At 39.8% G+C, this 23,213-nt stretch overlaps 1 protein-coding gene across 1 annotated transcript in view; it reads right to left on the bottom strand.

Annotated features, from left to right (window-relative positions):
• The window catches only part of SULF1 (sulfatase 1), a 184,772-nt gene that overhangs the window by 152,504 nt on the left and 9,055 nt on the right, over nucleotides 1–23,213 (bottom strand). The window lies entirely within an intron of this gene.

The raw sequence follows: 23,213 nt of genomic DNA, 5'->3' as shown, positions 1-23,213 counted from the left end.
ACTTTAGAAACCCATACAAACTCATCCAAACCAAAAAGGAAAAAATAAAACAAGATATTTGACTCACAAACTAGCCACTAAATGTCAACTGGTTACAGAACGCTCCACCTGCCAAGGCTGAAATCTAGGACAAAGATCCCAGAGGGGTCACAATCCTGCAATTCCTGCTCAAACCAAAGGCCTGTTAGCTCTAACACTTCTCTTAAAAAGAGAGAAAACACATATATTATGCAATCAGACTAGAGTAGAATATTTTTTATGAAAACAAGATGTTTGTAGAAGGTGCCAGGATGCTAGTCCCAGAAAATAGAAGGCAGCTATAGCTGAGGCAGAAGTAGGACTTGCTTGTTCACCAACCTGCCGTGACCTGAGGCCAGGACAAAGAGCTCAGTCTCCCTGCCTGCTTAAATCCTGGGCTCGGGAGCTTCTGTAGCCAGCAAGGGTGCTAGAGTCAACTGTGGTGTTGACACATGTGTACTGGGAACCAGGAGGAGACCAACCTCATTTTTACAACAGCATTGCACAGAAGGGGGTTTTGGTTGGTTTGATTCAATGACTTGATTAGAATTTGAGCTGATAATTTGCAAGAGATGGGTGTTGTATCCACTGCCAGTCCTCTAAGCCAGTCAGCTTTGTATAGGATCAAATTTATATAACAAACCAGACTCAGGCAGTGTCATAAATGAGGGCATGAATTTCGTGCCAAATGTAAATGAATAATAAAGTAGTTACCAAGTAGTATGTCAGTACACTGATTTGGCATTCCCTGTGTGTGCAGAAGCAATTTGGTATGCTATGGGGACAAAATTCAGTCCTGGCATAAATCAATGGGACTCACATCTATTGAACACCAGAACTGAAATAGGACTCAAAGGCATTTTAGACAGCATAGGAATTAGTGATGGAGGGGAAAATGTGAGGGGCAGATGGATGTGAAACAGCACAGAAGTGGAAAAGAGGAAAGAAGCAAGGAGACAGAAATGTAGAAGGTGAAAAGGACTTTATTCTATTTGTTGTTCCTTTTCTTCAATTGGAACTTGAATATATATATTTTTTCCTCTGCATCCAAACTTTATGATAAATTGGGGAACATCTTGGAAACACTTAAAAGCCTTTTAATGATCAGTCACACATGATGAGTAACAATCATTCAGGCCAGTTCTGAACGAGATCCAGAGACCTCTGTGGAATTTCCATCTGCTTGCCACAAAGACCTACACAGGAATTTGGCCACCAAGTATTCTTGAACTCACAGTGTTATGGTAGAGGTGAACTGAGCCCAACACATACAGGTTTCCAGACTTAGTTTTCCACAGCAAACAGACCCACAACTGATAAAAGCACAGTGGCACACACGCTGAGACACACAGAATAAAGGATAATGCAAACCTGGGTGAAAACAGGGGAACACTAAGACATGTAAGACTGGTAGCTGAGAGCAGACATGGTTTACCAGGTGGCTAAGATGATCCAGTTGCAACTCACTTTGCCAGGCACACTTGCACTGCAAACAGGGAGGGAGAGCTGCCCTGTGCCCTCCCCAGCACAAACTGAAGCATTCCTGGCAGTGTTTGCTATTGCACTGCACAGGCCTAGGGCAGAGCAGCAAACAATGGTGCATGGTATTGCCTAACAGGTTCCAGATTATCCAAATAGTTTGTAAGTGGGCATGAGGGAGCAATGCAGAAGTTCTGCAAATTGTCACCATACATTTCAGACATTTATAAGCTCTCAGGTGTTGATCACAGCGGTTTATTTATATACTACATGCACAGTGTTAAGGCCCTTGGCACTAGCAGGGAACAGCAAGCAGCTTTTTTGTTATTTTCTGGTTAGTTTTGTTTCAGACTGAGCACTTGCTACTGGTTTGAGACAACATGTTTCCATATTTTAGTAAAATCTTATGTAATTTTTGAGCAAACTTCCACTATGCAAACCTCTGCAGGCATTACAAGCACGGCAATTGTCTCATCATTATGTATAAATGCATTTGGGTTATCAAGACACTCTATGATACAATTTCTGCAGCTTCCCAGAGCAGGAAACAATACAATTCAGAATAAGGTATGGAATGTGAAATCTCCACTGTCAGCAAGCTGCACAATTTCACTGCACTTTTTTTTTGTGCACATCACCTGCATTTTGTTACTAAACCCAGTAGGATCTAATTACTGTATTCAAATCACATTTAATTTAAGTATCACATTATCTGAACATATTTTGTCCACAGCATATGGAAAGGATAATGCTTATAATTAGTGTGGTAAGCCTAAATTTATTGCAATTATTCACCTGTTTGATCAATATCCATCCACCCACTGTCACTCCTTGTTGGAAGTTTTATCCACATATACTTTGAGAAAAGTATTTAAACCCACAAAATAATGACAGGTTTTATCCTACTGCAAAAGCTCTTTTCTTTTGAATTACTGCAGAAATTTGTAGAATAAATTAAGATTGCTCTTGGGTTCTTAAAATGACTCAGACATAAGCTTTCAAAGGCCATCAGAAACATAAACAAGCACATCACCATCACCCACCAAAACATTGGCCGCTGGGCTTTATGAATAATTCTGTGGCAACAGGTAAAAATTGACAACCAAAAGTGAAATGATGATAAGTACTTTCCATTGATATATAGACCCTTAAGAATTCTTTTAGATCCTCTGAGAACAGAGAGTGTGGAATCTCCAGGGGCAGGTCATCTTTCTTGTGGACTACACTTACCAGAATAAGGCTGATGAAATTGCCTTTGATTAAGCTCAGGACATATACAAGCCAATTCCAAATAATATCCAGTGTATCTAGCTCCTGGTAAGAGAAGCTCCTTTTCCATCAGAGGAAAAGCTCTGGGTTAAATGAAATGTTATCTACACACCTGCCTGAATTAGAGATATCTAGGTTAGAACATGCACTACAGAAATCAGAAGTTTTTTAGCTCCAGGGTAAGGCTTTTTAGTCCAGGGTAAGGCTTATGCCTGAGCACACAGTAAAGCATGGGCATTGTCAGAACTGGGGTAGGAATTCCTGCAGAGCTGCCTACACCTTCTTGCAGGCTCCACACCTTCTTGGACTTTCCTAGCAGTCCCACTGATAGACAGAGGCAGAAGAAATTGGGATGGAAGATCCTTCCTAACTCAGCTCTGCACAGCACAAGTTCTGTGCAAGAGTGGATGTGACCCACCTGCCAGTCTCACAGTTGGCATTAAAGTTCAGTCATAATGGACAGGATGGGGGATAAGAAGAAACGGACTGGCACAGAATGATGTTAATCATGGCACCAGTGCACTTCATTCAAGATTGAAGCTCAGCAGCTGTGTAAATTAGCTGTTGAAAATAAAAGAATTTGGTGAGTTATTGTGTCTCTGATAAGTACATCTGTTTGAAACTACTGATTCAAACAGATGTACTTATCAGAGACACAATAACATTTGTAAGAGAATGCCATAAAAAGGTGAGAATTCAAGATATTAAAGCCCATGAGAAGCATTTTAATAAAGTATTCTGCCAATCATTCAGCAAAAGTTCAAGCATCCCCTTTAGATCAGACTAGATTTACTCAAGGCTAATGGTTTCTTTATCTTCACCAAAAAATATATATATTACAGGTGTCTTGAGAAGTGAGTTCCTGGGTTAATTAAGATTAATTATCTGCACCCAAATCACTAAATGCCTTAATGTGCACACTAAATGTGTCCCTAAAATCAGAAATATTTTTCCCCTCCTCACCTTATTCTCGCTGTAGGTTTGTTCCAGAAGCTGACTGCTCAGGTTTACACCGGGCCTGTTCATACCTGGCAGAGAGCAGGGAAGGAGTGTTTGTTACACTTAGATCAGCTTCAGAACACACAAAGTTATGCCCCTGGCAACTGGGGCCCACCAGGTGAAACAGCTCAAGGGTGAAAATGGTGGGAATCCTTCTCTTGCTACCATCTCACCCAGTATCCTTGTGAAGGCCACAGGACAGAGGAGATGCAGTGCCCAGTTTCCCATTACCACAGCAGGGCATAGTTTGTCAAAGTCTCCCAGGGACCCCTGACTTTGTTTCCCAGGAGAAATCAGCAGCGTGTTCTGAGAAAATCTTATCTGCTCCTGGCTATCCTCAGCATCCAGCTGAGGAACAGATGGTATGATCCTTTAGGAAAATGGACATAGATGGGCTGAGGCAAATTAGACCATTCAGATCTATTTATCTGATGAGAAATGAAGCCCTGAGCTGGCATCAGCCATTCCTGAGGTGGCACAGGCAGGAGCAGATGTGAAGATGAGTTACTGAGATGATGAGATCAAAAGGCACCTAGTCATGGATTTTACATCTCCTTCAGCAAGCTTGTGTGACGCTGGCCAGCTGTCTAGCTGAAATTAACACCTTCTTGAGGTTTAGCTATCAAAGCTGGAAGCTAGGTAATACTGGGTGATGCTGGCAGAAAGCAGAGAAATCTGCTGTTAGAGTACCTTTCCAGGGATTATCCACTAACAGGGTTTTGTTAATCTTTTTTGGATTCTTGCCTGTAGCCACAGCAACACCGTTTTTCCCGTGACCAGGGAAAATGCTGTTCACTCTTTGTTAGTGCGGATCTGGGCAACAGCTTTTATGATTTGATTATTTCAGTTCCTACTGTTGAGCAATCCCTGGAAAAGCTCCAGTGAATAAGGAAGTAACATCCTTTGCTGAGGTGTTCCTAAAATTATCTTCACCCTCTGAGGTGCCTGTTCAAGAGGTCTTCAAATACCCCTACAGACTGGCTGTAGCTGTTTATTATAGAGAGAGGCTCCTCAGGTGGTTCCCATCTCCCCATCCTGGTGAGCCAGAGTGGTACATGGGGTACAGGATCAGACCTTGGAAGCTGCATGGCAGCTCTTTCTGAGCTGAATATCTGTATAGGTATAGAGCCTTAGCAAAGCTCCTGTCTATCCACGAACCAATGTGTGCATCTGGGCTTGGGACGGCAGTTTTGTCATAAGCACCTTGCTTTTCCATTGATATGGATTTAGCTGTGCTCATGAGAAGGGTGGCTGGAGTGGTACACTGAGTCAGGTCCTGTCCCCTTTGCTCAGAACCTTCACATTTCTGCCTGCCCAGCAGAGTAAATGGGAAAGACAAATGTAAGGGCAGAGACAGGTTTCTCTTAAACAGCCTCATTCCCCTCTCCAGTTCTATGGGAAACAACAACAAGTTAAAAAAAAAAAAAAAAAAGAAAAAAGAGTGAGAAGAAAAAAGGGGAAAAAAGAGAAAAAAAGCAGTTGTCTTCTCTCCACAGCAGGAATCACAGTGTGAACAGCCACGGAGTGACAAAGTGAGAGTAGGAGGTTGGGCTTCACTGTCTTTATTCCTCAGTGCATGGGGCTCACAACAAAGGCCATATGCCCTGATCCTAGACATCTCTAGTCTTTTAAGCAGTCTTCAGCATGCAAGCAGCTCTATTAAGCAATATTAATTATTGCAGCATATGGCTGTGAAGATAAAAATGAGAAATGTCTTATCAGTCCTTTAATTAAAATAGCTATACAGCTAACAACTTATTCAGTGTTTGCAGACAGTAAAAAAAAAATAAATTAATAGTCTTTTTGGTGGGTGACTAATTTGAAAGACATTCCTGATTTCTGCACAAACACTCATTCTTCATAGAGATTGAAACAAGCAAGAAGATTTAGAATAATACCTGTCAAACTATGAGGTTATCTGTGAATTGTTCATTTCAACCATTCACTATCAATGACATGCAATTTGTCCCATTAAATATTTTCTACTACCTCAATGGATGAGATAGTTTTATACAAGAAAAACAGCTGAAGAAGGCTAGGACAGGTTTGTGAATGCCACCAAGTGAACTGCTATTCAACAAAAGAAATGAGACAGATTCTGCTCCTATTTCTCTTGTATTTCTAAGGGACTATTCAATGCAAGATTGATCAAGTTGTCAGTTACAAATGACATCAAACAAAAACCTGTGTGGCTTATTGATGAGTTTATTTGCAGTGTTGTGTTTTCTTTTTCATCTCTTGCTGAAAACCAAAGCATATTGAATTGCTTGACATAATGAAACTGATTCTTTATCTGCCATATTTTGGAACTGAGCAGTTTTATATATTAATTTACAAATAAAGCTCTAAGGTACAGCTCATTTCTCATTTTTCCTCCTTGAAAATGGTAGAGGTTTATATACTTCTTAGAACTCAGTTATACCACTGAGCAACAAAAGTGTCAAATGAAATCTCTTAAAAAAAACCGGCTCAAGAAACAGACCCTTGATGTAAGAAAGCAATTTTACTCCAAATATACATTTTGGCACAAGCACTTCACTTGAAAGCCAGTTGTTTAAAATATTAATCTCATTAGTAAAAATAAAAGAAACTCTCACTTCCTATCCTTATACTTTAAGAAAAATGTTCACTCCCATTCAAGAAGACAGAGAGACGCGAGCACATCAGTAAAAGCCAATGATAAAAAACTCGATCCCTATTTTGAAATGTGCCTCAAATTTTGGAAAGAAAATACAGCTGGGCCCTCTTCAGTCTAGTCTGTTAACTAACCTTATCAGGTTGAAATCCAGCCCTTTCCTATAAGCACCAGGCTTTTGTAGTGTTTTCTCGACCCACAGTCGGCCGCCCAGCTCACTAAGTGCTTGCATATGCATAAACAGAACAAGGCATCCTTCCCCCGTCTGCCCCCTGAAAGCCTCAATGCTGAAGTAAAGGGGAACCTTTTAAGCAGGGTTTTAATTAGCACCCATTGTTCCCTGGCTGGCAGGACAGGCAGAATGGCCCAGTGGTTTGAAAACGGCTATCACAGTGGGAATCTAACTTTGCAATTGAATCAATCTGCAAACTCCACAGGACTTGTACGCTGAAAATAAAAAAAAAGAAAAAGAGGGAGTAGACCAGGGCATTAATTATAGTGGTGTATTCATACTGCTGTATTTAAGGGCCTGTGAGCATTTCTCTCATATATTTTTAAAAGGAAAATAGAATCATATAAATCCACTAGAGAATGAGACCTGGTCATACAAGTCTAAACATAAAAGTGAAATTCAGCATTAAGTCTACCACTTGATCTTTAACTTCTAGCATCTGTACTACAGATGGTTATTTCTGTAAATGTCTGAAATGGCTAACTGGGAAAAAGGGATTTTGGGAGGAAGATATTCTTTGGCTTTAGTAGGCTTGGTATATAATAAGCAGGCATTTATGTTTAACAGAAATTCCTCCATTTTCAGTAGAGAGGTGCATGTGTGATGATGCATGACATGATGCAGCTGTTTCGAGAAAACCAAACTGCAATCATTGACTTGAATACCCCAGATAAGAACTTCTACAGGAGGCTATCTTTTCAAAATTGAACAGGTAAAACCTGACTGACTTTTTTTGTTGTTCTGCACCCTACCTGGGCAGGGCTCAGTCGTAGTCATGCTGGCTGTCTTGTGGTAGGCAGATAATTCACCTCATCATACCAGCTAGTTTTTTCTGCAGAACACTTCTCCTGACCTTTTCAGGGACCAAACAAAAGTACACCTTTAACTCTTACATAAAAAAAGATGGAAAACAAACAAGACCAGTGAAAGCAAACTATAGCCAAGCTCATTTATCAGTACCATCTGTTTGACAGATATACGGAGACTGCAAAGATTTTTGTCTAAATAGAACATAGGAAGAAATGACATGAAATAAAATTTCACCTTGTTATATAGTTCTGCTTTTGAAAGATTCATTCTGTGTATGTTTCATTTCTTGATATCTGTTAGGAAGAGCAGGTGCCCTATTCCATGTGAGAGTTTGCATCATGAACAGCACTGTTTTCAGGACAACAGTAACAATAACTCAGAGACAAGAGGACACTCCAAGCAAAAACCTGTCAGTTAAACTTCAGATGGAATATAATAATTTTAAAAACAACAACAAAAAATTTATTGGGAATAAACCAAGATTCTTCAAAAATTTGATTTATGTTGAATTTTGCAGTCAGTTCTGTGAGGAAGTGGGCCTGCTTTCAGTGCCAAAAAATACAATAAGGTTTTCTTATTAGCACTATTAGCAGTAAGTTTTCTTACTGAAGTCAGCTGAGGTTCTTTGACAACAAGATGAGGGAGCAGTGAAAAGGCCTGCTCTGAAGAACAAATATATTTATGGACCCTTTTCAGCTGCCTAAAATCTGATCTGAATCAAAACATGGATGTAGCCAGGAGCAATTTGAGAGCTACATGCAAAGCAAACCTCCTGCTGATTTGAAGAAAAATCTTTTAATTGCATGTTAAATATATCTTAAAATTTTGCAAGAACTGGCAAGGAAAGCTCTCAGAAGTTGAGAAGTATAAAAAGTAAAATTTTCTAAGGCAAATAGAAAAGGTAAAATCAGCTCTTTTTTCCATTCCTCTCTTTTCATTCAATGCACAGGATTGGCAGAGTTCAAACAATGAGCAGCTACACAATGTTTGTGCCCAGAGGCCTTATTTACTATACACAATTCATATCCTGCTCTGAAGACAGAGTTATTAAATTCCCCATGAACATTTTCATGGCTCTACTCACAATATTGTATCTAAGGGGTTTGTGAACACAACGAATTTATTTTTACAGCATGTTTCTGAGGATGGGAGCACATTGCAACAGGAAAGTGCTATCATCCTTTCATTAGGGGGGAACATTAGGTCAAAAGGCCAAATGGATTTTGGCCATATAATTTAAAGAAGCAGGACCTGATATTTTTGAGAGTCCTTCATATTGAGAAGAGCTTTATCTATCTGAAGAATGAGTTACTTTGTTTACTGCATCTCCAAGAGGGAGTATTTTTTTCTCTATAAATCTGCCCACATCCCTCCAGAAAGGCATGCCAAAGATAAGTAACCATCTGAAAATTCTTTTCCTCATTGAATGGTCACAAACCTTAGAGCAACCCAAAATTTAAAAACAAGGTTTGTTTCCCCTTCTTGCCATTCCCTCTTGCTCTTAGCAAACTGAGAAACCCCACAAACAGCAGTGTTTTTGTTAAATAATTTTGATTATATCTCAGAAAAAGTGTAAGTTCTCTGTCTAGTGCAGATGATGTCCTGTGGGATAACAGCAGAATCAAGACCATCTGGATGCCTTTACACTTAGCAATTATCTTACAAGCTCCTGCATTGTGAAGGAAGAGAGGTAAGGTGTCTCCAAAGGTAAATTCCGAACACCTCAGTGGGGTGGAAGGCCAGTGTCACTCAGTGTGACTTCCCTTGGATCCCCCCAGGAGCCCACTGAATTGGAGGAGGATGGGCATGTGCACTCAAAGCGCCAGTTAGTGGTACTTGAGAAAAAGAAATTTTGCCGGCAAATTGCCTTCTGGAATCATTCTTGGCTTAGCTTTACAACATTATAGTCTTCCAAGCTGGTATTTAAAATAGAAAATACTTTGGGAATTTAATACCCTTCTGTTTTCCTATCAAAACCTGTGCTGGATGTCCCCAGAGCTGGAAGGTTTAGTGCCATCACAGTAAGTACCAACACTTGTGGTGTGGAAAATTGCTTGCTGCTATGGGATCTGCACAAGCCAGAGCACATCCAGCATGGGCAGCTCTGACGTGCTGTGCAAGAGCTGTGTCCTGCCTGCAGACAAGTGGGACTCAGAAGCATTGTGATCTTTTCTTGTCCCCCAGAGAAATGGTGTGATGAAATGTGCACAGATCTCCATCTATCCCTTCATCTTATCTACCCCCCATCCCATGAAGGCCCAGTTACCTTAGGTCCAAATCTCTTGCCCGCCTCAATTCCTCTTGCAGTATTATTTTCCAACCAATTTCTTTCCCTCTTTAATTCCTATTACTATCTCTTTCTAGTACTCTCATTGCTGCTCAGCTGTACAAGCCTTTTTTTTTTAGCTTTCATTAAAATACAACACGTTCTTTTTCCATGCTGCTGGGTCCTGGCAGGAAATCCTTACGGACATGGTTAAATGGATTTGATAGCCTAAACAGTCCAAAACTGTCTATTTCAATTACATACCCAACTCAAGTGCAAAAATATTCTTTGGAAACAGAGTTACCAAAAGCTTAAAAAGTTTCAACTGAGAGTTTTCAAACTACATTTTACAAAGACTTTAAAATTGGCCGGATTTGGGCAATGGAATAGCAGAGCCCTCTTTTGACACAAGGCTGGCTTGAGTCACTTCACTTTGTGTCAGAAATGTGCATTTTTTTTGTATTATACAGGATGGGATCCCTCCATATGGGCAACTGAGGAGTGTTTACCTCAGAATACCTATATGAGAACATCATTGCTGTAGCAAGCTAGAGAACTTTTAGCTGAAGAACATCCTATCTCTAATGTTTGATGGCTGAGACATTCTTTGGGAATATACATACATGTTTTAACCCTCTGGAGGAGAAGAAAATTGATTTCAGCTTTCCAGTTTTGGAAGAAAGACTTACCTGGTTGGCTCTCTAGGGAAAAAAAAAAGGCACGTTACCAACCTTATTTAATGTACTTAAAATTCCTCTTCATTGGCTTTCTCCAATTAAATGCTAGTTAGAAAAAAAAACCTATTTTTGGGGTTCCCTGCAGCCCAAACCCCAAAGGTGTTTTCTATCCTTTTTCCTCTCTTTGAGGACAATTTGGATGTGGCGGTACCTATGACTTCCCACAGCAGGTGGCATCTAGCTGTAAACCTGGTTCATATGGGATGAAAAAGTCTTTGACAGCAATTGCAATGAACCTGATTTGGAAAATGGATTCTAACTCAATACTTGAGAATCTTAAGAAAGAAGGAGTGGAGAAAGTTTTATTAAAGACAAATATTTCAGTCACAAAATAATTTGTTGAAAACCTATTTTCCATGGAAAACAGAATAAATGGAAAGTGTTTGACCAATCCTAATAACTACCCTAGTAAAACATGCCTTAACATTGAATTTGAGTTTTTCTGCCTTAAACACAGATGCACCACTTTTCTTTCTGTCTTATATTTAAAATTTTTCTATCACACTGTGTGAAAGTAAAGAAGAAAAATCAAATAATACCTCTATCTTTCCTTTGGGAGAAAAATGCTAAGGAATTTTTCATTTTTAGCTCTCTTTTACTACAGATGGCAACACATGGATTTAAAAGTCAAGGTCACATTTAGCTAGTTGTCATGGTGAATGAAAACACTTGGGAAATTGGGCATATAGCATTTAGTTTGACTTTCTGGGAGAAGTAACATACAAGAAACCCTGTCATGAAGAGTCTGTGTTTAGCCAACCCCTGGTACCTTTAACAGTCATCTTTTTGGCACTTGTGTTTAAACACAGTAATGAACCTTTTCCTTTTCTCATCTGTAAATCAATACCACCAATGTGTCCCTTAAGAAAATCATTAACAAATTTTATAAATGCCTGACCAGTCAATAGAAAGATTTCCATTTCAATTGCCCATGGAAAGAAACAAAACTCTTTTTGCAAAATATTCAGAACAAGTTCTGGTTGTGCATTGCAGCTGTTTTCAAGATATATATTTAATGAGACATAACTGACTCAATGCTAAACGGGTTTTTTGGGAAAAATAATAATAATTTATGTATCCAAGAGTTCATAATGATGGTTTTCTCCAAAGAAGAAGCTGAAATTAGCTAAAAGAAAAATAGGGAAAATGCAATTTCCAGACAATTCTTTCTTCTTTTTAAGTACCTTGAAAGGATACCTCAGAAAAGCTTTCTTAGCAAAGCATCTGAACTACTGCAGATTAGGTTCCCCTAGAGGAACTCTTCTGGTAACTGCCTGCTTTAGGTATTAAATTAAAAAGCTGGCCTGGAGAGCACAGGGAACATTATGAGGAAGGGGCAGTGATAGGCATCACCTGAGGAAAGACCAATATACAGTTGCTGTTTGAGTATTCTCTAGAGGCTGAAAACCATTTGAAGGCATCGTAAATTGGAATGTAAGACAGTTTGAATTTTCGCTGGTGAAGTTGAGAAAAAGGAACACTTGCTGGGAAAAAAGACAGCAGAGTGCAATTTTTACAGGGCAGTACAGCAGTGCAAAATAAAATCCTTTTCCTTGAGGGACCACGTTAGGCTTGAGAGATGGTCCTGTGAGAACCTCGTGGAGTTTAACACGGCCAAGTGCAAGGTGCTGCTTATGAGCTGGGGCACTGCCCAGCACAGACACAGGGAGGATGGGGAATCGACTGAGTACAGTCCAAAGGAGAAAGAAAGGGGTATCCATGGCTTCCCTGGGCAACCTCTTCCAGTGCTTTACCACCCTCTCACAGGAAGGGTTTTCTTCCTAATACCCAATCTAAACCTGCCCTCTTCAGCTGAAAGCCATTCCCCCTTGTACTATTGCTGCATGCCCTTGTGAAAAGTCCATCTCTAGCCTACCTGCAGGATCCCTTTGGGTACAGGAAGGTGCTCTAGGGTCTCTCTGGCTTTTAGGGCCTAATGTCTTTCAGTCTTTCTTCAGACCAAACAACACCATCTTTCTCAGCTTTCAATTCTCTCATTTTGCCCCCTGCCCTCAGGAAGGAGAAAGTTCCAGCTCTGTGGCAACAGCTCCTTCCAACTTATTTTGCAGTTTGGTTCGTCCTCTGCTTCATATAAAACTATTCAAGAGATAATCTGGCACTATATTTATGCAGGACCATGGCAGGGATAAAGGGACCCTGATTACTAGTACTACTTCCTAAAACAGTAGAACTGTATATTCCTTGATGGAGTAAATCAGGGAATGAAGAGAAAGAGTGGAATGCAAAAACAAACACCAAGCTGCAGTTTATGATGAAACTGATTGAGAAAATACTATTTTCTCATGCAGGCTCACAGTTCTGTATCTAGCTCAGTATTTTAATATAGAAGTGACCCCACATTTTTTCCCTGGTTGCAAGGAGTGCCACAGCTGACCCATGGTTGTGCAAGAGAAATAACAAAGCTGGTGTTCATGTGAATTCCCTAAGCACGCAGAAAGAGCAAATAATGAGAAGATATAAATGATAACATCTAGTGACCCAGAGCACCCTAAAGAGGCAAAAGAAAAATAAGAAAAGAATGAGAACAAGTATTTCTAACAGCAGTGGTAAATTCCTTATTAATGTGTGCAGACAGCTTCACGTGTAGTAGTGACTGGAGCAGTGCTTTCTGACAGCTTGTGCCAGAGCCATTTTGTAATGTTAAAAGGCTAATTAGTCAAGAGAAGGGAGCCAAGCAGACTATTGTAATAATTCCAATTAGTCTTGTAATACTTTCTATCATGTACTGTTCATGAACAACATAGAAAGAAATTTTGTCACATTGTCCTATGCTATATGATCACTCAGAAAGAAATTCTTATCATGTGTAAGCACAGAGCAGGGTCCTATGGCTGCTGCTGGAAACAACTAAAAATGCCTTTTGGTTTGGGCATACTGAATACAGCAAGGGTCAGTTTCATGACATCTCTGACTAATACAGGTATAGGTATCATAGATAAACAGCTTTTTCTGTAGGACTGAAAGTGCAGAAAATCCTTTACACACAGGCAAAAATAACAGTTAATTTCTTCTAAATCCTTAAAGTCCTATCTCTTTCCATATTTTTAATATCCTTAAACAATGCCGGAGCAGAGACAGAGAAATTACAACTCTGTCCATGTGGTGCTCAGGCAAGGGTCCAGGTTCTCCAAGGACAATGTGCTTCAGGTATTTAAGTATGACAAGAGGACATAACCCTGATATTAATTGCACCTCCAAAGTGACTACTTCTTCCAGCAGCTGCAAAAAGAGATAGTTAAGCTTCATTAGCTAAATCCCAGCTCTACTTTGGATGCTAATAAAGAATGTGGTGTAGCTGTCAGACAGTAATTTTTCCTCCTTGGAATCAATACAGCATAAATTGCCCAAACACTGAGGTTCTTGTCTGAGGGGAAAGTCTTCAGAGGTGAAGTGTGAGATCAGTGCACAACTTTTCATCTTTCATCCCAGCAATATTATTTCTACATGGTACTTCCAGCCATGTAAATGACAGGCAAAGAAAGACATTTCCATCAAGAGAAAAAAATATAACCATTAACAGAAAAAAAGTAAGAGAATTTTTGCTGAAAATGGAGATATGATGAAGAGTTTGTGCATCAGACAAGAACCTGAAGAGAACATGAGCAATGAATCAGAGACCATGGGCTAGGGAGCACATCTCATGGAGGCACAAGGACTGCTGGGGATCAGGATGCACATGCAGGAGTAAATATACATGGGTAAAGAAATCAAAACATGTGATTTTCTTGTTCCCAAAACTTTTAAATAAAAAAATATGCACCGAATGGGCATGTTTCTGGTCATGTTTGCATGAAACCTAAATCAAATTACTGTTTCAATTAATAACTTGCAAATACAAAGTATTTCAGACAAAATCTGCACATAACACCAACATTAGAATATATTAATGAAGACAGAGCACATGTTCATCATAGTGGTGTAAACAGCTGGATAAGACAATCTTTTCAAAAGACAATATTGCTGTGAGTTTTGGCTACTGCAGACTTATAAGGCTAGGACATATGTTAAAATGGCATTCTGAAATCAAGTTAGAGCAGTATCTTGAAAAGCAATCTTTCTGAAATAATTTGGTGTCAAAGCAGGTAAGCAATAAAACCTAAGTGTTCAGTAGGAGGCTGTGACAAAAGGGCTAGTATAATCCATGGATGTGTAAATGTAGGAAAAATGGGTGACATCTTCATTTTTCTCTGTAGCAAAGATGAATTCATTAAAAAGGAAGATATATTGGAAAAAAATTGAACTTTTAAAGCAGAGTCACAGACTTACTCAAAAGCCATAGAAAATACTCTACTGGGAGAGACTTAAACACTTCAACAGATTTAGTCCATTAAAAATGAAACTGAGAGGCACTTGACTACAGTAGAGTAATAAGAAGAAAATAGAGGGCCCTTCAGCAGTCAAGAAGGTATCATAAAGGTTAAATGCTAAAGCTGGACATATTTATATAAGAAATTATGCACTTCAGCTCTTCACACAAAAGGAATGATCAGCCTTTGAAAGAAAAGAAATTTGAAACTTGTCCTGTGTGAAATCATATTTCTTTTCAGAGGGATATGATTTTCCTGTGTGTGCATGTGTGTTATGGACTAAGTCTAGAACAAGGAAAAGAGAAATGCCATTTGCACAGGTAAATCAACACACAATAGGTATGCTTAGTCAAAGCTGGAAAACTGTGGAAAGCAGCACTTCACTTTTACATGTTTTCTCTATTTTTAAAACTTAATGAAGGTAGATTTGACCCAAAGCTATAAAGCTTCTGTCAAGCTGAATTGCATCTTTTGTTTCATGTACTGCTTTACCAACATGTTTTGTCTAGCTCTATTCAGCTCAGAGGTAATACTGTGAGATTTAGTGCCTTTGATTTACAGGTCTGATGAGACAATCAAATGATCTCACCAAATTTAAAGTCTATAAATCTATCAATTTATTCTTATTAACAAAGGAACTTTGCAAGCTGATGTTTATCTACTGAAGTTTAATAACTTCTTCCTTTCCTAATAATCAATGAATACATTTTCTCATATATTTCACTTCATTAAAAAACCATTCTCTTTATCTGCTTATCTGAACTGCTGGAAAAGCACATCCATTCATGCATAAACTATTCAATGAATTTGAAAATAAAGCTTTATGTTTAAATTATCATCCCACAGTCTGATTCTGATGATTCACTATCTTCCCCATAAGTGGTATGAATTGTAATCCTGGGTAGTGTGGACTAGTCTTTCAATGACACCACATCCTTTGAAGCAAAAATAGTTTGAGAAAAGTGTCACCAGACTTGTGGGTACCCTGGCTGCAAATACTGATGCTTCTCATGAGAAATCTTCTTACAAACCTGAAAAGCAACAGGAAGAATTTGAAAGCTGGGAAATGCAACACTAAATACTTGGCCAAGTTCTCTTTTTAAACTTAGATTCTGCTCTTCAAGATAGCCCTCTGTGAGGCAATGCAGGCGTCAGAGTTCACTGTCTGTTATTGGAAAACAGGGTTGCCTAATCTCTATAGGCAGAAGGCATAGCAGAGTTGAGGAGTTTCTATGGAGATGAGAATTGGTGAGGAAGTGCATTTTGTCCTGATTCATCCTGTCTTCCTGATTTTATAAGGGGCCATTATAGCCATTTATCTCTCTGTGAAAAAAATGATGAAGCCTTTGGAAGCAATAGTGAAAGCAAGGTTTAAGTTTCACCTCAAATGAGGATGTCTGGCTTATTTTCACCAGGTCCAGTATTTCAAAATATAGTTCACAAGAAGATTTGGTTCTTAGACCTCGCAGTGTCTGCTAAATATATATAAGCTTGTAGGCTGGTTTTGACACTCAGTAAGAGGTAATAGAAAATAAGATGTGTTTTTCAAGTTACAGTAATCTTACTAACACTAACCATGCTATCAAACAATTGTACCCGACTCAAACTCCCTGCAGAGCAAGCCTGTTGAACACAACTTATTTTTGATAAGTATGTGCAGATGCCAAAAATGTCTGAGTTACTAACTAGGGCACACAAGCATGCAAATTAGAGGGTCTTTGCATCCGTTTACCTGAGGGATGGCTGGAAATTTTGAGTCAGGTTTCTCCAGTTTCAAAATACGTAGGATTACTTGAACTCTTATTTCCCTGTCTCCTCTACTCTTCCAGGGAAGTTTTTTTTAGGAACTGAAATTTATAACTGGAAAAGGAAATTGTTTGCAGGAAGAGAGATCTACAAAGCTGGATTTTTCTTTTGAAAGCCATTTGTTTGGCTGCTGTTCCTGTGCATGGGTTTGAGGCTGTTCCCTTATCTACACATGTATCTTTTGAGAGACTGAAGAACTAGGGAGAGGAGTTAAAACATACCTTGACGGAGTCATCAAAGAGAAATATATGTCTGGCTTCAATTTAGCTCAGTTCAGGGACACAATATATGCAGTGGACATAATATACGTGATGGGTGACACTCATTTTCAAGGGCTTGTGAAGAAATATGTTTCCCAATTTGTATTCTTAGGTAAAAGTTTTTCCTTTCGAATCTGTGAAGACCAGATGTTTTTTCAGGCTTTGTAACACAAGCTGAAGAGGCTAAAGGGAGCCCTTTGCCTTCCTCCCCCCAGGCTCTCCCTCAGCAGCAGTGGTGCACAGAGTGGGATGTGGAGCTGATCTTGTGCTGCTCTCGGGGAGCTCCGGCGCTGCCCCCACGGGCTCCTTTATTGGCCCTCCTGGCTCCGCCAGCACGCTCGATATGCTTGTGAATCTAAGCTTGATTTATTTAATAAAACAGACTTTCTAGGAGAAAAACGGGAAAGTCCCACTGGGAAGGAGGGAAGTGAAGGGAGGAAACCTGACAGAACTGCAGATTCTGGTCCACCTCTCTGAAAACTCACACCAGAGCTCAGGGAAGGTAAAGGGTCACCACATAAAACAAGTTCCTCAAAAACTGGAAGGAGCAAGGGTTAAGAATTTCCATAAAGCCATGTAAATCTTGAGGACAGGAATACATATGTGTGTATATAGATACATATCTCACAATGACAGATAAACTGATCACAGTAGTTTTTTTCTGAGTTTATTCTTAACATGCCCATCCCCTTTGTTTTTAAACTTTTGCAGTATAGCTTTGTTTCCAATAGAAGCGGGATTGTAAAATAAATTCAGATAATACAAAATAATCCATATGTATTTCAAGGAATAGAATTTCATAGTTTACTTCAGTGTGAAGAAACAATAAAATTGTGGGACATTCAGCTGACATTAATAGCAACTAATGCTTCATTACTGTTTCCGGTATAACAGATCCTTTTAAAGATAAAGAAATTATTACATACTGAGGCATTTCAAAAGCAGAGAGGAAACAAAGATTATGACCAGTGATCTTGTTACTAGTTCACAGATTTAAAAGATACTATTTGCAGTGTAATATTCTGCATGTTTTTTAACAAGCGCAATAAATCACTTATTATTTACTTATTAAAGCATTTTTCTTTGGCTTTACTTACTTCAGATTTTTACAATTACACAATCTTACAAAAAGCTTTTCTAAATTAAATTGCTTCCTTCCCTTTCTTTTTAATAAAGCAAAGATATTTCAACTGTGGTAGGCATACAGTGGCTTTTCTGCCAGATCCCCTCTCTCTCTTCTTCCCTTCTCTTCACAAGCCAGTTCCTTAGCTTGCTTGCCAGGACAATTCAGGAGCCATGTTCTCCTTGGGCAATGTGTATTACCTCAGCATTTTGTGGTTATACACATTTTAGAGACCAAAAGATGCCAGGTAAGCCACCACTAGTTTTTTGTTTGTTTGTTTGTTTGCTTGCTTGTTTTTCTTGGAAACGGGGATAGCAGGCCTAAACTCATTAAAAGTTACACAAAAATCAGCAGGTCAGCAGGGTAAGAAAAAGTATGCAGGAAAATCTGACCTCTAGAAGATACCAACTACAGCATTTTAATATTTTCCAACACAGATATTCCCAGTAGTATCACAGGACCTTTAAGGAAAACAAGGTGTCACTATGGTGAAACATTGGATTGCCAACCTGCACACCTCACACTCATAGAAGCTCTGGTTTCCTACAGCTGTGGGGCAGCACAGTCCCCAGTCAGGGGCAGGAGATGGGGACAGAAGGTGCAGGAAGGGAAATCCAGAACAGGGCAAAAGATGGATACAGCAGATGACAGAACTCTATGATGGTGCCTAGTAACCTTGATATCAGATAATACCACTTTAGAATCACTTTACTTATGATAATAGGTTTCATCATACAGATGCATACACATTGCTGTCTTCTAGTTTTCACATGAAATTATGAAAAAAAAAGAAGTCTAATATTGGATCTTGATGCAGCAGCCAAAAACATATGTCACTAATCCAAATTTATAATCAAATTGAAGGAGCTAGGAGGCGTAAAATTAATTGTTACTTTCCATAATTTCTTCAGGATGTGACACCAGAGAAGCCAAAGTAACAACAATGCTTCTAGTCTACATGCAGGAACCATCAATGGAAAAAAATTAAACCAGTCCCCAATGCTCCAGTCTGATTAAAGATGTATGACATGTGAAAACATACTGCAAATAAGGCAAACTCTGCTATGCATGACTGAGAGCAGTAAAACTGACAAATCTCAACTATACATGCAAATATTTGTAACAAGAGCTAAAAGTCATCAGGTTCTGCTTTTCTGATAAGGTGTCAGTTTTAGAAGACAGAGTAGCTTATCCTTTTGTGATGAGCAAACTCTTGAGGCAGCTGCTGTCCTTTATGCCTTATTGATCTCTGCCAGACTAAAGAAGCGTTTGTAACAACAGCAAACACCGGCAACAAGAGTAGGTAAAAGGAGGAACTATAGCTCTGGATGTGGCAAGGGTTTGTTTCTGAGTCTCAGTGAGTATTTCTGCTACCTGTGAGCAAGAGGAATGCCTTCTGGGTTTTTCTCCCAGGAAGATATCAGGGGAAACCCAGCTAGGGAAATGCACAGCACAGCAACTTCCCAGAGTTACGCCCAGGCCTTCCAGTTCCCTTTGTATTGTCTCTTTCTTCTGTCTCTTCTTTCTCAGCAAGGTATTTTAACAGCTTCTCCATCATTCTATCTTTTCTGATTTCTCCTTGCTTTTCTGTGTCCTCACCCTCCCTCACCTTTCCATTGGTGTATTCTCCCCACAATCTTTCATTCCTTCACTGTCCCTCCAAACACCATCTTTCCATTCCCTTCACTTTGCCATTAAACCTCTACTCTGAAACACCTCCTGTCTGTGTAGTTGGCAAGCTCTTCAGGAGAAAACCACTGGGTCTTCTGAGACCCTGCTGCCATGAAAGGTAACAGCAGACCTGTCATCAGTGAGGTTTTAACCCAGGGGAGGTCACACAACTGAGCTTTGGGAGCACCTGATCTGGGGTTTATGCTGACTCTGATTGCTGAGAAAACAGGCTGTGGTTGGTTTGGTACCACACTGGATGGCTGGGGAAAGCATTATTTCATAAAGCATCAGCACTTTGGCTCCTGTGGCTCTGGTGCTTTTGATCCGGTAGTGGGAACCCTGAGGTAGGATTTATTGTGCTCTTGAATGACAGCCCAAAACTGTGGGGCACCTAGCAAGATGAAGTTTAAGTTCAGCTTGCTCCTTAGGCACTTTTGGAAGAAGCATTATTTTATTACTAATGGTAATAGTAGTAATAATATTAATAATTACTCTGTTCTTTAAGCCAACAGCCATTCAGCTGGTGCCTAAATTGTTGAAAATGATCTGGAAACCTAATCAGCTCAAACCACTCCCTCTGCTCCCTGGAGGGGAAAGCTTCTACCTCCAGCACGGTGCTAGAGAGGGTAAAGAAGTTTCTGTGCCTGAGCTGCTTTTATATACCAAGCCCTCATAAAGAGAGCAGGGCCATTTTCTCACATGGAAATCAGCCAGGCCACGTATTTGTCCCAACATGCTTGGAAATTGCCAGGAAAATAAAGGTGGAAGATTGCTCCCTGTGTCTGGAGCTGCTTGACTACCCTGAAATCTGTTGATCAAAATTTCACCATCATTTCCCTGCAATAAATACCTAAAGCCTATAAAAGGCTGCAAACATTGTGTAACAGGAAAAAAAAAAGAACTTAGAGCCCTGCAAGATTAGCTGGACTCATGCTGTGCTTGGAAAGGGAGGTCCTGACTAGATGGCAGAGCATCCTGTGGTCTCAGCCTGCTGGGATTCACTACTTGTTTAGAGACAGAGCTGACCTCATAGCTTACTGCTTTCAGCCCATCTCCTTTCCTCTAGACCCCCACATCTCTGCCCAGGGTCACCCAGCAGAGCTGGGCCATCTGTGCCCTGTGAGCTCTGCAGTGTGTCTGTGACTGCCAAGCACATGGGCCCAGCAATCTGCAGCTGGCCTGTGATAAGCAATGGTACTAGCTAAGAGACCTTGACAAGGGGAAAGTGTCTCCTTTTTCCATTCAGACAATAGTTCTGCATGGGGGACAAAAAGGAAGACAACTAAAAAAGAAAAGAAAAAACGAATAATTCGGAAATGAAAAGGGGTAGCCCTAATTCTCCAAGTCTAATCAGCTCTAGTCTCAAAGATATCACATGTTGTTGAAGGCAAATGAACTTAACTGTGCTCGGCACATAAAAATCAGACCTTTCCTATGACTGAGATAAGAGTTGCTCAACCACAAACCCCAGAATCTGGGACAGTACAAGCACAGTCAGTTTTTATATGTCTCTGAGTCCTTGGACAGCTGGATCTTGGCTGGGCTGCACTGTGGTTAAAATTAATTGCAGTCCTTTGTCATATTACCTTTGCTGAGGGTTAACACCCTCCTCTGAGGCTGAAACAGATGACCTGAGATAACCAGCTGTGGCATAGCTCAGAGCCACAACAAATTCTTACTAACCATGAGCTTTTTCTAGCATATACCTGCATCTGGACTGCGGTACAAAGTATAATGGGATTTAATAACTGCCATTAAATTGGCAGACAGCCCTGCTCCTAGAGAGGGTCCATATATTTAAGAACTATGCAAATTATGCAGTATGCATGTGACCAAATTCTTTGTAGAGGAAAATCCCTGGGACTGTGTTAAATTAAATAGGATTATGGCTTTCACTAATCTGTATCCAGTGTGACCATACAAGGGTATTAGTTTGATAATATTTAAGGACTTAGCTCTACAGCAGCAGCAATCGGCTGTCTAAGCCCAGCGACTGTGTTGTCAGTGAAAACCTCAGCTACTGAAGAGATTGTTATTTACATTGCCCAAATTAAACATGTGACACTCACCAGCTGGCAAATTAAGCACAACAAAGTTATGCATAGGTCAAGCCATTTTTTCTTTTTGGAATAAGTAGAAAGAGCAAATGGTGTGGTGTGACTCCTGTGAGCAGTACTGCTGAGCCCTGCTCTTCTGAAGCTGTGGGCAGCACTCCCATCAGCTCAGTGGGAGTGGAGACAAACCAGTGTGATGCTACCAAAAACCTCACCCTTTCACCCCAAGTCTTTTCCCTGGATGGCACAGATGGATTTTTAGATTATTTAGCAATATAGCTTGGTTTCTAACCTGGAAGCTGTCCTGTCAACTCGGTATTTGTTTAACAGGAGTTACAATGCTCATCTGTCTCCAGTCACTGAAATCAGAGGTAATTGTGGTATACCCTGACAAACAGGGTCATTGTAATGGCTCTGTCCAAAAAAAGCAAACAGATAACTCTCTTCAAGCCCATTTCTGCACAAACACACACACGTGTATAAATCTGTATGCATACATGTTCAACTGGGAATTATTAAGAGTCCTCTCAAATGTAAATCTGAGCTATGAAATTTGAAAAACAAGCAGAGCAGGAAGAAGAACTAAGCCACAGCTCTGTTTAAAAGCCATTGAAATTTTCCCACTGATTTCAGTGAAACAAAGATTTTCATTACCTGTATTTAAAGTAATATTATTCCACTAAATGGATGACATCACCAGATTATTTTTCTACCTTTTACCATACTTTATTGTGCTAAAACTATAAAAAGTCTAAAATTACACCTTCGATTATCTTGTATGCATGGAGTTTTTATCAAAAATAAAATAAAACTGATAATCTGTTTGTTTAAAATTACTCTTACTCCAAGAATGGGTTACATGAAAATAACACTTTTTCCATTAGATTGTGCTCTTAAGGTATTCAAATCTGCATGTTTTTAAGAGGAGAGAAAAACACTTTTAATATTTCCATTGCTTCTACAGCCAGCACAGCTAAAATAAAACAATATGTTTAGCATCTTCTCACATGTCTTTTGTTTTTACTCGACTTGAAGGTCACATTTTTAAAAGAAGCATCTATATAAATCCTACTGAGGATAACTCTGTGATTATAGTGTGGGCTGCAGAATGACCACTCATAAAAACACAGAGCACAAGATGCAGTGGGTTGATTCTTTACTCCCAGATAAGGCTTGCAGGAATGCCAGGACAAAATATCCTTTGTGTTTAAATGGAACAGCCGCACAGCAAAGGTCAGGCAGGGACACAAGCACAGAAGAAGCCCAGAGCACCTTCCAGTCCCTCCAATTGGGCCCATCCTTTGCAAAGCCCTATCAAGACAGATCTAACCTGTCCCAGCATACTAAAATCCTCATGCAGCTGGCTATGCCATATCAACAGGAAAGACACAATGCCCAAAGTAGCCTTACTCATCTGAGCACCCCAGGTGATTTCAAGCTGAAAGTTCCCTGCAATGTAGGGTGCTGTTTGATCACCTGACTTCTGACTGCACATATAGCAAATATAGTTCATATAGCAAATATAG

Source organism: Zonotrichia leucophrys, chromosome 2, assembly GCF_028769735.1.
Source record: "Zonotrichia leucophrys gambelii isolate GWCS_2022_RI chromosome 2, RI_Zleu_2.0, whole genome shotgun sequence".
Classification (NCBI taxonomy): Eukaryota; Metazoa; Chordata; class Aves; order Passeriformes; family Passerellidae; genus Zonotrichia; species Zonotrichia leucophrys.
Note: the sequence above shows the minus strand (reverse complement) of the source record. Positions and strands in the feature narration are given on the sequence as shown.